The sequence below is a fragment of the Rhinopithecus bieti genome, unplaced genomic scaffold (assembly GCF_001698545.2).
Source record: "Rhinopithecus bieti isolate Rb0 unplaced genomic scaffold, ASM169854v2 scaffold_1295, whole genome shotgun sequence".
Lineage (NCBI taxonomy): Eukaryota > Metazoa > Chordata > Mammalia > Primates > Cercopithecidae > Rhinopithecus > Rhinopithecus bieti.
Genome location: NW_016803880.1, coordinates 673,352 through 685,348, shown reverse-complemented (window position 1 = coordinate 685,348; position 11,997 = coordinate 673,352). Strand labels below are relative to the sequence as shown.

Here is an 11,997-nt window from a genome sequence, read left to right as displayed (position 1 = left end):
CTGGGACTGTCTCTAGGCAGAGTTAATTAGTGTTAGTTAACAGTGTTAGAGTACCCACATCCATAAAAAAGTAATTTCCCTATTGCAAAGTCATCTAAAATTTTGTGTCAACTCAGACTTTCCTATTTCCCCTGAATGTCACTCAAAGGAAACACCACTAACAAAAAGCTAATTAACCTCCATAGAAATAATTTTTAAATCCAAAGTTTGATGTCCAAATTCCCCTAGGCAAGGTCAATAGTGAAGCCACACAATCAATGCTGATGGCTGTGTCTTCATAAACAAATAACCACGTCATAAGATCATAAGATAACTGATTTCTAGATACTTACACAGTAGCAGAAATCAGAAAGATACCTGCTCCCCACAAAAGCATCAGAACTAAAAGCATTGTGAACTCCCTTTTGTCAGTTTGGATGCAAAAATTAAATCTATTATAAACGTGAATAAACTTCACTTTATCTTTAACATGCTAGATACTGGAACTTAGAGATATTAAAACAGTGAATTCAGAAAACTTAGGACTTTCAGTCTTCAATTCCCAGACTGTTTATAAAATGCATTCCAAGCCCTTTTAGACATTTTACACATTATTATTGACTTGAAAATATAAATCTAACAGGTTGAAATAAAACATGATTTTCAAATGGAGAAAAAATAGTGAAATGTATTTCCTTTGAAAGATCAAGCCTTCTTTGCATTTCTGCCTCCCTTCTTATAGCTCCTGCCTCTGGCAGAGCCATATGCTCTTAGAAGAACAGAGGAATATGCTAATATAGTACCAAGAAGTCAAAGACCTTTATTTATTTCTAAGTTACTTGAGCACTTTGCACACACCACACTTGAGTGTGCAGGATTTTTGTCCCTCCTACTTTTATTTTATAATAAAATCAAATATGTCTCTTTTTTTCTGCTTGCTTTTATGAGTAGAGATTACACTTTCAAGTAATGAGAAAGGCTCATTTCTTCACTCTGCAATTTCCTTCTAATCTTTTTTATTTTTATTTTTCCACCTTGAGAGGTCTCCTTGCTACCTTATACCCTAATGGATTCCTCAGCGCTCCACAGACATGGCTACAGATGCATTTAAGTTATTGCATTCCTTCTGTCTTCTGTCATTCAGCTGCAAACTCTGTAAAATTCTTTTCTTTCTAGCCCTAAAATGGCTACTTAAGATCGCTTTTCCCAGTAGTTACCGAGAGGGCCTTTAGGGAAAGAGATGCTCTTCGGCTGGCCCTGAACCACCATCTGCCAGGGGACAGGTTAATCATGCTTCGAATGGGGACTAAGAGGAAGGATGCAGAGCAGAATAAGAATCCTTCCCTCTGACAAATACAGCAAACTGGGTTATATTGTCTGCCTGCACATTGTCCACCTGTGAGAGCCAGGAGCAATGCTTCTTCACTTCCCTTCAATACTTCTTTACTACTGTTCTTGTCAGCTTAAATTTTTTCTACGAAAATTCTTCTTTAGACAACTCAGTATGTTCTTGGCATATCCTACACTCAACTACAGGCCTTAAAACAAAATCCTTCCAAGAACGATGTTCTTAATACAAAGCGGTAGTTCTGAATCAGGGATGATTTTATCATCTCCACCCCTAGCTACATTTTGGCATTATCCGAAGACACTTTTGATTGTTACAGTTGGGTAGGTGCTACTGGCATCCAGGGGGTAGAGGCCAGGGTGTTGCTAAATGTTCTGCAATGTGCAGGGCAGCCCCCCACAATGAAGAATAATCTGATCCTTGTGTTGAGGTTGAGAAATCCTGAGACAGAGTTCTGACTCCCATCTCTTCAAGCCAGAAATTACATAAGACCTGGTTGAGAAGCCTGCAAAGTTTTTGATAACACCAAATTTTGGATTTTATTCCACAGACAAAATCAAAACTAGCATTGTTGCATCCATGACTCACTAACACACAGTAGCATTGCTAGAGTAAACAGCGACCTGTTTCTAAATATTTTTTCTTATACATACAGACAGCTGTTCATGAGCATGATACGATATACTTCATCAGAGGGACTGCTCTGAAAACTTGTTTGTATAAGGGAAAAGAATAAATGAAGTTGCTTTTCTCCCCCAGGAATGCATGTACTTTGAAAACAGTCTCTTTGAAATGGCTTCCTTCTTCCAAATCTTCTTGAGGTTACAATGCAGAGTATTTTCTTCAATGTTTCTTCCATCTGTCTCTCTGTACGAAAGAAGCTCTTCAATTGCATGAAAGGCTCTGTTATGGGATTGTTTTCCAAAGACTGAAGATTCTGGGGTCTTAACTCATTTAGTAGTAAAATAGCAGTGTACTTTGTGGGAACTGCCTCCTCCTAGCACTTTCCTGAGTCTGCCTAAGTGTAGAAATTCCCAAGCTAGCTAGATAGCAACTTTCTCTGTGGGGTTGTGCAACTCTCATATACTTCATCCAAAGGAGGGGTAGAATGGTGCCCATGGAAAAGGGAGAAAGAAAATTAGAAAAATCACAAAACCACTGAAGATTAATGCATCATAAAATCAGGGGAAATGGTCAAATAAAAGAATGGGACAGTGGGTGTGTTTTAAAATATCCTGTATGTCTTTTTCTGGATATTTCCAAGATGTGTATGGATGTCAATTGCAGTAAACAGAATTATTATCTATACATTACAGCCTCTTAATGGGATCTGCAATAATAATGGAATTCTTTTGAACATTTTCTATAATTAATCTAGATAGCAATTTGCTCGTATGTATGTGGCTTTTAGAACCATTAAGAGAATACAACCTCTGTGCATTATGGAAGTTGGTGTGACCTTCATATAAAAATTTGCTCAGGAGAAAGATGAAAAAAAAAAGAACTGCAATATGAAAGTATTCTGTAACATAAATTTTTTAAAATACAGGACTTTGGACATTGTGGGAGGAAGAAGTACTCCATTAATGTATTTATTTCTCTACAGAAGGAAAGTTTCCAGGAATCAGAGAACGATTTTAGAGGTCCCAAAAGGCTCTTGTGCTTCAACTTTTAATTTGGTAGTGGCAGAAGCAATTGAAGTAGACTTGCCTTTGAGTCAGAAGTCTCTACTCTTCTCTTTCATTTTGGTTCAAGTTAATTTCTCCTGAGCTGAAATTCATTTGTATGTGTGTGTGTGTGTGTGTTCCATATAATGGAAAGACAATAAGAGACAGAACATTTGCATTTTACTTCCATGACTTGCCTTTTTAGCATCACTTCAGATAAAACTATTTTTAAGCTTGTTCTGTTGCACTGGCAATGGGGTCCCAGCTACCACTCTTCCATGCCAGAGGTGATGGTGTAGAAAGGAGCAAAAAGTGCTTTCCCTCATGCAAGGCACTTGAAGGTGTTTATACAGGAAAATGATTATTGAGACTTTTTAGACTGGATGACCTCTTTTATGGGGAAGATGTTCTTCAGGAAGCTAAGAGACTTGGGTGCTATTTCTCAGTATGCCTAAAGCTTCTCGGCTTTGAGAAAGACACTGATAAGTCAGTTATTTTCATCTCTGACCTGGGATAATAAAATCTGATGCCAATGATCTTAGTCTCTTAAAAGTGGAACCTGAGGCCAAGGCTTTTGTGCAAGTCTTTTGAGATGGGAATTCTGGGGAGAATTATAGGGTAGGAGAGTAAAATAGGAAAGGAGACAAAGACCATACAAAAATGCATTACTGAGTTGTCCACCACTATATAAGCACCTGGTGCTTGATTCCGCAGGGACCTTCTGAGAGCCTTCTGAATGGTGTCTCAGAATTGTCCACCCAAGGCACAAAAGGAGGAAGCATGATGTATCTGTTTTCACTCCCACCGGTTAGGAATGGCACCATGGGTGTTAATGTCCCTCCACCCCTGGGTTGCATGGGTGTATGTGCAGGGGGGATGCCACCCGAATCCCATGCTGCATATTGGAGGATCCCAGGCAGGAAGAGAGGGGCAGGCAGACAGACCATGCTGAAGACTTGTCTATTTCAGCCTCCTGAAACCAGAGTTGAGCACGTTCTGTTCCCCACACACACATTTTCTGTCCTCAACCAATGCAGTTTTCCTGATGTGTCTTCTTCTTTGACTGAAGAATTACAAGTCTATTCTTCACACTCAAGTCAAATATAACTTTCCACAAAGCTGCTTCTAATGATAGTGCTTACTTCAAAATGTTGCTATGAGGATTAAATGAGAAAATGCTTGTAAAGCATTTAGCATAGTGTCAAGCATAGAGGTAACGATCAATCAATTATTTTTCTTTAAAATTTTTTTTCTCGGTGATTATTATATTTGCTAGATTATTAAGCACAATGAGGGCAGAAACTGTGTCTCAACCATTTGTGAGTGGCTCATATGGTGTCTGGCTACCAGTAGGTGTTACAGGTAGAACTGGGTCAAGTAAAAAAAGATACCTTGTAATTAGAACATGACTTTCTTAGGAGACAAGGTCTTTATAGATGTAATCAAATTAAAACGAGGTCACTAGGATGGGCCCTAATGCCATACAACAGGTGTCTTTATAAAAAGGGGACATTTTGACATGGAGACAGATGCGTAGAGAGAGAAGATAATGTGAAGACACAGGGAGAGTTCATCTACAACAGCGGCCCCACCTTTTTGACACCAGAAAGCGGTTTCCTGAAAGACAATTTTTCCAAAGACTGGAGGTGAGGGGTGGTGGGAGCTGGTTTTGGGATGAAACCGTTCCACCTCAGATCATCAGGTATTAGATTCTCCTAAGGAGTGTGCAATCTACATCCCTCCCACGCACAGTTCACAATAGGGTTTGCGCTCCTAAGAGAATCTAATGTCCCGGCTGATCTGACAAGAGGTGGAGCTCAGGTGGTAATTCTCACTTACCCCCTGGCCGCTCACCTCCTCTTGTGAGCAGTTCCTAACAGGCCATGGACCGGTACTGGTCTATGCCCCTATAGGACTGGGGACCCCTGATACACAAGCCAAGGAATACCTGAGGCTTCTAGAAGCTAGGAGGGAGACCGGGAACAGATTCTCCGTCACAGCCCTCGGGAGCAACCAACCCTGCTAACATATTGATTTAAGCCTTCTAGCCTTCAAAACTGCAAGAAAATAAATTTCTGTTATTCTAAGTCACCCAGGTTATGGTACTTTGTTATGGCAGTCGTAGGAAGCTAATACAGTGTTCACTGAAGTTTTGAGTTTTTGGAATGAATAGATGAGTGACAAAGATGTGAGTATGATGTTGTTTTTTACAGTAGTTCACCCAGCATATCTTTCAACATCCAGATAAATTCCCACAGGTGCTATTTTCTAGTCCTTCCCTGATCTTTTGGATGAGGGGAGATCTTCTCTATTAATAACTGCATAGTCCTTCTTTCAACTGATACAAACACTGCTTTGTGACTTTTCTGGAATGGCTAGACAACTCATGTTTTAAATTTATGGTCCAAGAATATATTGAGACTTCATCTGGAATTGGAAACACGTTTTGTCACCCGTTGTTCTCAGTTTCACCGAATTAAATGCCCTGAAGGTTCTGTGTGTTAGTAAATGCCTCAATCTGCTTCTCCAGTAGTGCCCATATCTGGGTCTGATGCTCTGCTTTCTTCCACACCTGGCATTTCTAACATCAGCATAATAAAGTGAGAGGGTGCAGGGGTGCCGATGACTCTACCAATGACCCTTGTCAGCACTTGTGGGATTGGGACCAAAGACTGCTAATATTCAGATATACTTACATAAAACATGCACACGTAGCCACCATTGTCTCCTGGCAGGGAGGTGACCAGGCTTGCTGGAAAGCAGAAAAACTCACATCCATTTTTTTGAATACCCAAACCCATATACTCCTAACAGGATTTTGATAAACGTATTACTCAAATAAATCTAGTTTATTGTTGTGCAAGCAGATAAATATCTTCCAACTTGCCTCAATAAGAACAACTAATAAAAATACCTTATTTCAGCATTTGTTCATGGCTTGTGCAGATATTATCTTTGAAATAATAGTCTTTAAAACCTTTAAAGGTTTTAAAAAGTCTTTAAAATAGTCTTGAGACCTTTAAAACAGTGGTCTCAAAATGCTTCCATGAGAAATTCATAGAGGCAAAGTATTCACTTGCCTAGGTCCTCTGTAGTGGTTGATAAAAATCTTAACAATTAGTGTCACCTTATTTCGGTATGAAACAGAAAACAGTGATATTCTCATTAATAACCTTTCTAAATTAGTAAGTGGGATGAGTCAGGAGGGAATTAATGACACCAAATGGTAAAAATAATGCAGTGAATATGGTTGTATTCAGAAATGTTAATTAAATGTGGTTTATATTATAATTGATTCTGATATTTTATTAACATGCTTCTGCATGTAACTCTATCAAAATATGCATACAGTCATGCCAACAGTTTTTAAACATTTGAGGTTTTAATAAATCCAGTACCTACAGTGACTCTGATAGCTGCAGTATTTAAATGAAAAACAATGTCAACCTTTTGTTTTATCTGAATTACATAGTTCCAAAACTCATACTATGGCTGCCTTAAAAACAGCTACTCATTCCATTTTCTCCCAGAGAACTTTATACATATATTTGGTAGAGCAGGGACTCATTATTGTTAATAAATACGAAGGCCTCAATGTCTAATGGAGTAAGAGAAAGAAAATGTAAGCTTTGTGGGGGAAAACAAGGTACTAATTACATTTACTTATATTTTCATTTGATACTGATTGATTTTTGTTTCAAGATCAGTAGAATATGTGATTATCATGCTCGTGCATTTAGGACTAGCTGAAGTCTTGGTTGAAGCAGACGGCATGCTGGTCAGTGAAATGGCATTCTTGGACTTCAATTTTTTCTTATATAACAAATACTAGTAATGGTTGGCACCTGGCTCATGGGAAAGGTGTTCATATGCTTGAAGTCACACTGATGGGAAAATGTTGATCTGATTGGCTGCACAAACCCAAGCCAGTGTGCGCTGGACATCACTGATGAGTAAGTGACATTCCCTTGGTGAGAATCACAGGTTGACATCACCCAGTAAACATCTTTTGGCTATACCAGTAGTGAAGATATTGAAAATACTGCTGTACTGCTAGTTGGCAAATAACTGCTGTCTTAAGACTCCGGGAGCTCCCCCCACTCCTGTCACTATGCCAGGCCCCCTATTCCTCCATTTCTACCAAATAAAAGATGAATACTCAGCAAGCAGCTCTGGGACAACCAGATCCATTCTTTTGAGTGGATGCCAAGCCCCCCAGTTGTCTGAATATCATTCCTGGAGTTATGATATCACCTCATAGTTTATTCGTTGGAACTTGCCTGTTTTCAAAGGATCAGTGCATCATTGAAAAACAAATTAATTCCTTTTGGAAGACCTGGTTCTTTTTACAGGCACATTTTTTTCACTTCATTGAATCTTTCAAAATGGAAATGTTTAAACACTCTCGACTGTCTTTTACTGAAATATATGTCTTGGTCCATAGGTCAGAAAATCAACTGAATACGATTTTTGTTCATTATTGAAGAAGGTTTTAAGTCATATTTAAAAGTGCTTGCTGCCCTTTTGATTTATATTATGAAAAAATGACTTTAGATAAAAGTAGTTTATGAAAGTGTACGATTTGTCTACGACAGCATTAACACTCAGGGAGAACCGTTTCCCGCCCTCTTAAAGCTAATTTCTAACTTTCCAATACACTAGTATAAACAAGTTCTTACATACTATTTCAATAGAACCAAAAATCAATGGCAAAATGTTTTAAACTACAAAGACATAGTCTTCTATGTAATCAAGGACAAAGTTTTATCTTTCATATTCTTGTGGAGAGGAACACAATTAACTATTTGTCATCCCCACCCCACCTTTTTTTGAACAAAACTAACTGCAGTTCTAAAATTTTCCTCATTAACATAGAGCACTGTTTAAAACCAGTTTGTAAATTTGCATACGTGAAACCCAAAAAAGAGATCCTTAAAAGGTTCAAGGACTAAAATTGTGCAAAGAGCCATCAACAAATTAGGCAGAAGCAGTTTGCTAAGTAGATGGGCCCATTTTCTTCACCACTGAATGGCTATGTTGGGTTAATTACGCATATGATAAATATAATGTTTCAGAAAAGTTTTAAGTTTTCATTGATCTTTGCTACAACTAAAATTTCTAATGATTGGAAAAAATGTTAAACTATATTGCTCCATTTACTAATACAGGGGCAATGAACAGATACTGTTAATGATAATGATGGCGGTGATGTTGAGGGAGAGGAGACAGATAAAGAGTCCATATAACTTATAGATGGGTGCAAGAATTTAAATTTCTCAACAGGAATTCTGGAGAACAGAAGCTTTATAAACTTTTATAATAATATGTTTTTGTATTAGTTGTATCAAAACAAAGCAGTAAGGAACAGGGCTCTTGTCTGCTTCTCATCAGTGTAAGTTCTTCTGAACATTCCACATGCAAGAGGACTGGGAAAAGATAAACACACAGGACACAGAAGGCCCTGTTTTCTCTAGGCTTCAACTCATTTTGGCCCATGGCAGTATATTCTGGAAATAATATTTCAAAATGAGCACTGATAAATGTTCAGTGACAGAGTTAGATTCCCTTCTTCACCTGTGTTAGGTAATCGACATCCAACTTCGGTATTCCCAAGTTTTCTGCTTGTCTACTGGAGCTATGTGGGCAATTCTTCTTGATATATGGCTACCTGTCTTTTGCCAAGGTAGAGTCATGAAATGTTTTCTTCTGCCTTCTTTATCACACTTTACAAAGAAGCACAGCCTACTTTATCAAACATAGGCAGTAACTAGATCATCCCACTTGGATTCCTATATATCTCTACAAGTCAGAGCCGGTGCATAACAACATTTCATACACCATAGCTCATCTAGAAAGTGATAAAAATGTGTACAGCACACAGGGGCAAAGGGATGAGGGGGTTGACATCAATATCTCAGCACATTTGTAACATATTCACAGGGGCTTGCATGCATTTTGTGGAAAAATCTGTCTTAAACAAAGACACTTTAAACTGCATTCATTCAGCTTAAAATAATAGCAAATCAACACACCTTCTCAAGTCTTGTCCATCCCTTTCCCGTCTGAAAGAAGTGTTTACTCATCCACTTAATCCAACTTTTATTTTTAGGCTGTATGTAGCCAGACCGCATTTCTATGCTGGATTTAGCATACAAAGATAAGGAACTAATATTTTCTGCTACTCCGTGGATTTATATCCTGAATATAAGCTCTATTGGCAAGACATTCATCTTCCTTCCCTACTGTCCCCTTCAATTTTTTATTCTGCAGAGAATTATAATATCCTTATATCCACTGATTTCTTGGTTTATCAACAGAAAGCACTTTTGTCCCCTTGACTTACAAAACCAGCAATCTACTTTTCTTTCGCTAACCGTATGAGTACAACTTCAACATATTATTCAACAACTTAAGCAAATTCAGACCGTTAGGAAAGTAGAACTTTAAATTCAAGATGCAGATTTATTATGAGAATATATCAGAGTTGGAACAGGGGTTAAGGAAACCAGACATGTGTTGAAGGTCAGTGAAGAGGATGAAGTGCTGTTTCTTTATTTTGTTCTTTTTTTTTTTTCTGAAATGGAGTCTCGCTCTGTGGCTCAGGCTGGAGTACAGTGGGACGATCTCAGCTCACTGCAACCTCCACCTCCCGGTTTCAAGCTATTCTCCTGCCTCAACCTCCTGAGCAGCTGGGACTACAGGCGCCTGCTACCACGCCTGGCTAATTTTTGTATTTTTAGTAGAGACAGGGTTTTACCATATTGGCCAGGCTGGTCTCGATCTCCTCATCTTGTGATCCGCCTGCCTCAGCCTTCCAAAGTGTTGGGATTACAGGCGTGAGCCACTGCATTAATTGCTGTTTCTTTATCTACCTTTTTTTCTAAGTTGAGGTCTCTGATCTGGGCTGGCTTTATGGATGTGAGACCTGTGCAGTGACACAGGGCTTGCACATCGAAGGATGGAGCTTGGTTTCATGCCCCGCTGTTTCTGTCTTGAACTTCTTAATTTTTGGAACAAGGGGATCCACATTTTCACTTTGCACTGGGCCTGTGAATTAAGTAGCTGGTCCTGCTCCTCATATACCATCTTGGGGTTAGTTGATTCTTTGCTTTTACTGCTAAAACATCCACCAAAGCTCGGCCGGGTGTGGTGGCTCAAGCCTATAATCCCAGCACCTTGGGAGGTCGAGGCCAGCAGATCACGAGGTCAGGAGTTTGAGACCAGCCTGACCAACACGGTGAAACCCCATCTCTACTAAAAATACAAAAAATAGCTGGCATGCACTGTAATCCCAACTACTCAGGAGGTTGAGCTTGCAGTGAGCGGAGATCGCGCCACTGCACTCCAGCCTGGGTGATAGAGCAAGACTCCGTCTCAAAAAAAAAAAAAAACTTCACCAATAGTTGCTTTGTCAATAGATGGATTTAAACCACTGAAGAGTCAAGGAGCTTGGAATCTTGGGATTGTTGGACTTGTAGACTTGTAGTACTAGAGTACTGAGAAGCATCTGTCTCTGCTTCCTCTCTCCAGCTACCAAGGAGCTCAGTTGTTCAGCTGAGGAGGTAAGAGCAGCAACCAACCTGGACAGGCTTCTGCACTCCTGGTACGGTCCAGGGAGACTCACCTTGCTGGTGGTATTTCCCTGCCAGCCCTCATCCCTTAAACTTCCCTTCTTCCAAGCTGGAAAAGGGAAAAAAGGACAACAGGAAAGGCCAGGTCTCCTGTCTGTGCTCCATGGTGAGCCCTTTCCAACTGTGTGTTATTTTGCTTCCAGTAACCCTGGAGTTTGATCCTGTTACCATGGTGATCAGTTGCTGTCTGCGAAGTCATTTTTTTGCCTTTCTCTTTCTTCAACAGGAAATTTGCATTTTGGAAACTTCTCCTCAAAACCTGTTCTTCTTAGCATCCCTTCTTCATTTCTACTGCTGTAGGAACAAACTTCCTTTTTAGATTTGAAGGTGCTAAACCTCTCTTTAGTAGTTTTATACTGACTTTGTATTAGTCCGTTTTCATACTGCTATAAAGAACTGCCCGAGACTGGGTAATTTATAAAGCAAAGAGGTTTAATAGACTCAAGGTTCAGCATGGCTAGAGAGGCCTCAGGAAACCTACAATCATGGTGGAAGGTGAAGGCGAAGCAACGCACCTTCTTTACAAGGTGGCAGGAAGGAGAACGAATGTAGAAGGAACTACCAAACACTTATAAAACCACCAGATCTTGTGAGAACTCCCTCACTATCATGAATATAGCATAGGGGAAATTACCTTAATGATTCAATTACCTCCCGTGAGGTCCCTCCCTCCACACATGGGATTATGAGGATTCTGGGGATTGCAATTCAAGATGAGATTTTGAGTAGGGACACTGCCAAACCATATCAATTATTTACCTTTTTTTCTTTACTTTATCACTTACCTTCATAAGAAACTGTAGCTGAAACCTTAACATACTTGGTCAAATACTTGGATTGCATAAGGTGAATATTGAGTTTGTATCAACGAAACACTTCTCATGTAATCAGCATATAATTTGAATAGCTATAAAGTTAAGATATACCAAGAAAAGATTTGTAGAAAATAGTGTTCATGGAGGAATATTGCTCAACTTTTATTGATGGAATTGAAATTTAAATCTACACATCTCTGCAGCACCCCAATTAAAATGAGAGGAGAAAAATGGAGACAGGAACTCCATGTAGTTTCCAGTGTGGAACGAGTGGTTGGTATTTATTAATAGTGACAAAGAGGATGATATTTTTAATATTTTAACTCCCCATTGATAAAAGTGAATGAGTCTAAAGTTTAGAAGAGGTTGTTAGTAATTTAGTGATGACCCAAACAAGCAAATGTGGATTTTTCAACAGGAAATGTTTTGCAGGGGAGGTGGAGGTCACTTTAGCCAGTATCTTTTGCCAGGGATCTTAAGTAGATATCAATTCAACGTTCATTTTTTTCAATACATTTTAATTGAGTGACTAATACATCTGAATTATTGTTCCGGGA

General features: G+C 39.1%; 1 protein-coding gene across 5 annotated transcripts in view; it reads right to left on the bottom strand.

Annotated features, from left to right (window-relative positions):
• GRIK1 (glutamate ionotropic receptor kainate type subunit 1) overlaps positions 1-11,997 on the bottom strand; it is a 416,597-nt gene that overhangs the window by 232,617 nt on the left and 171,983 nt on the right. The window lies entirely within an intron of this gene.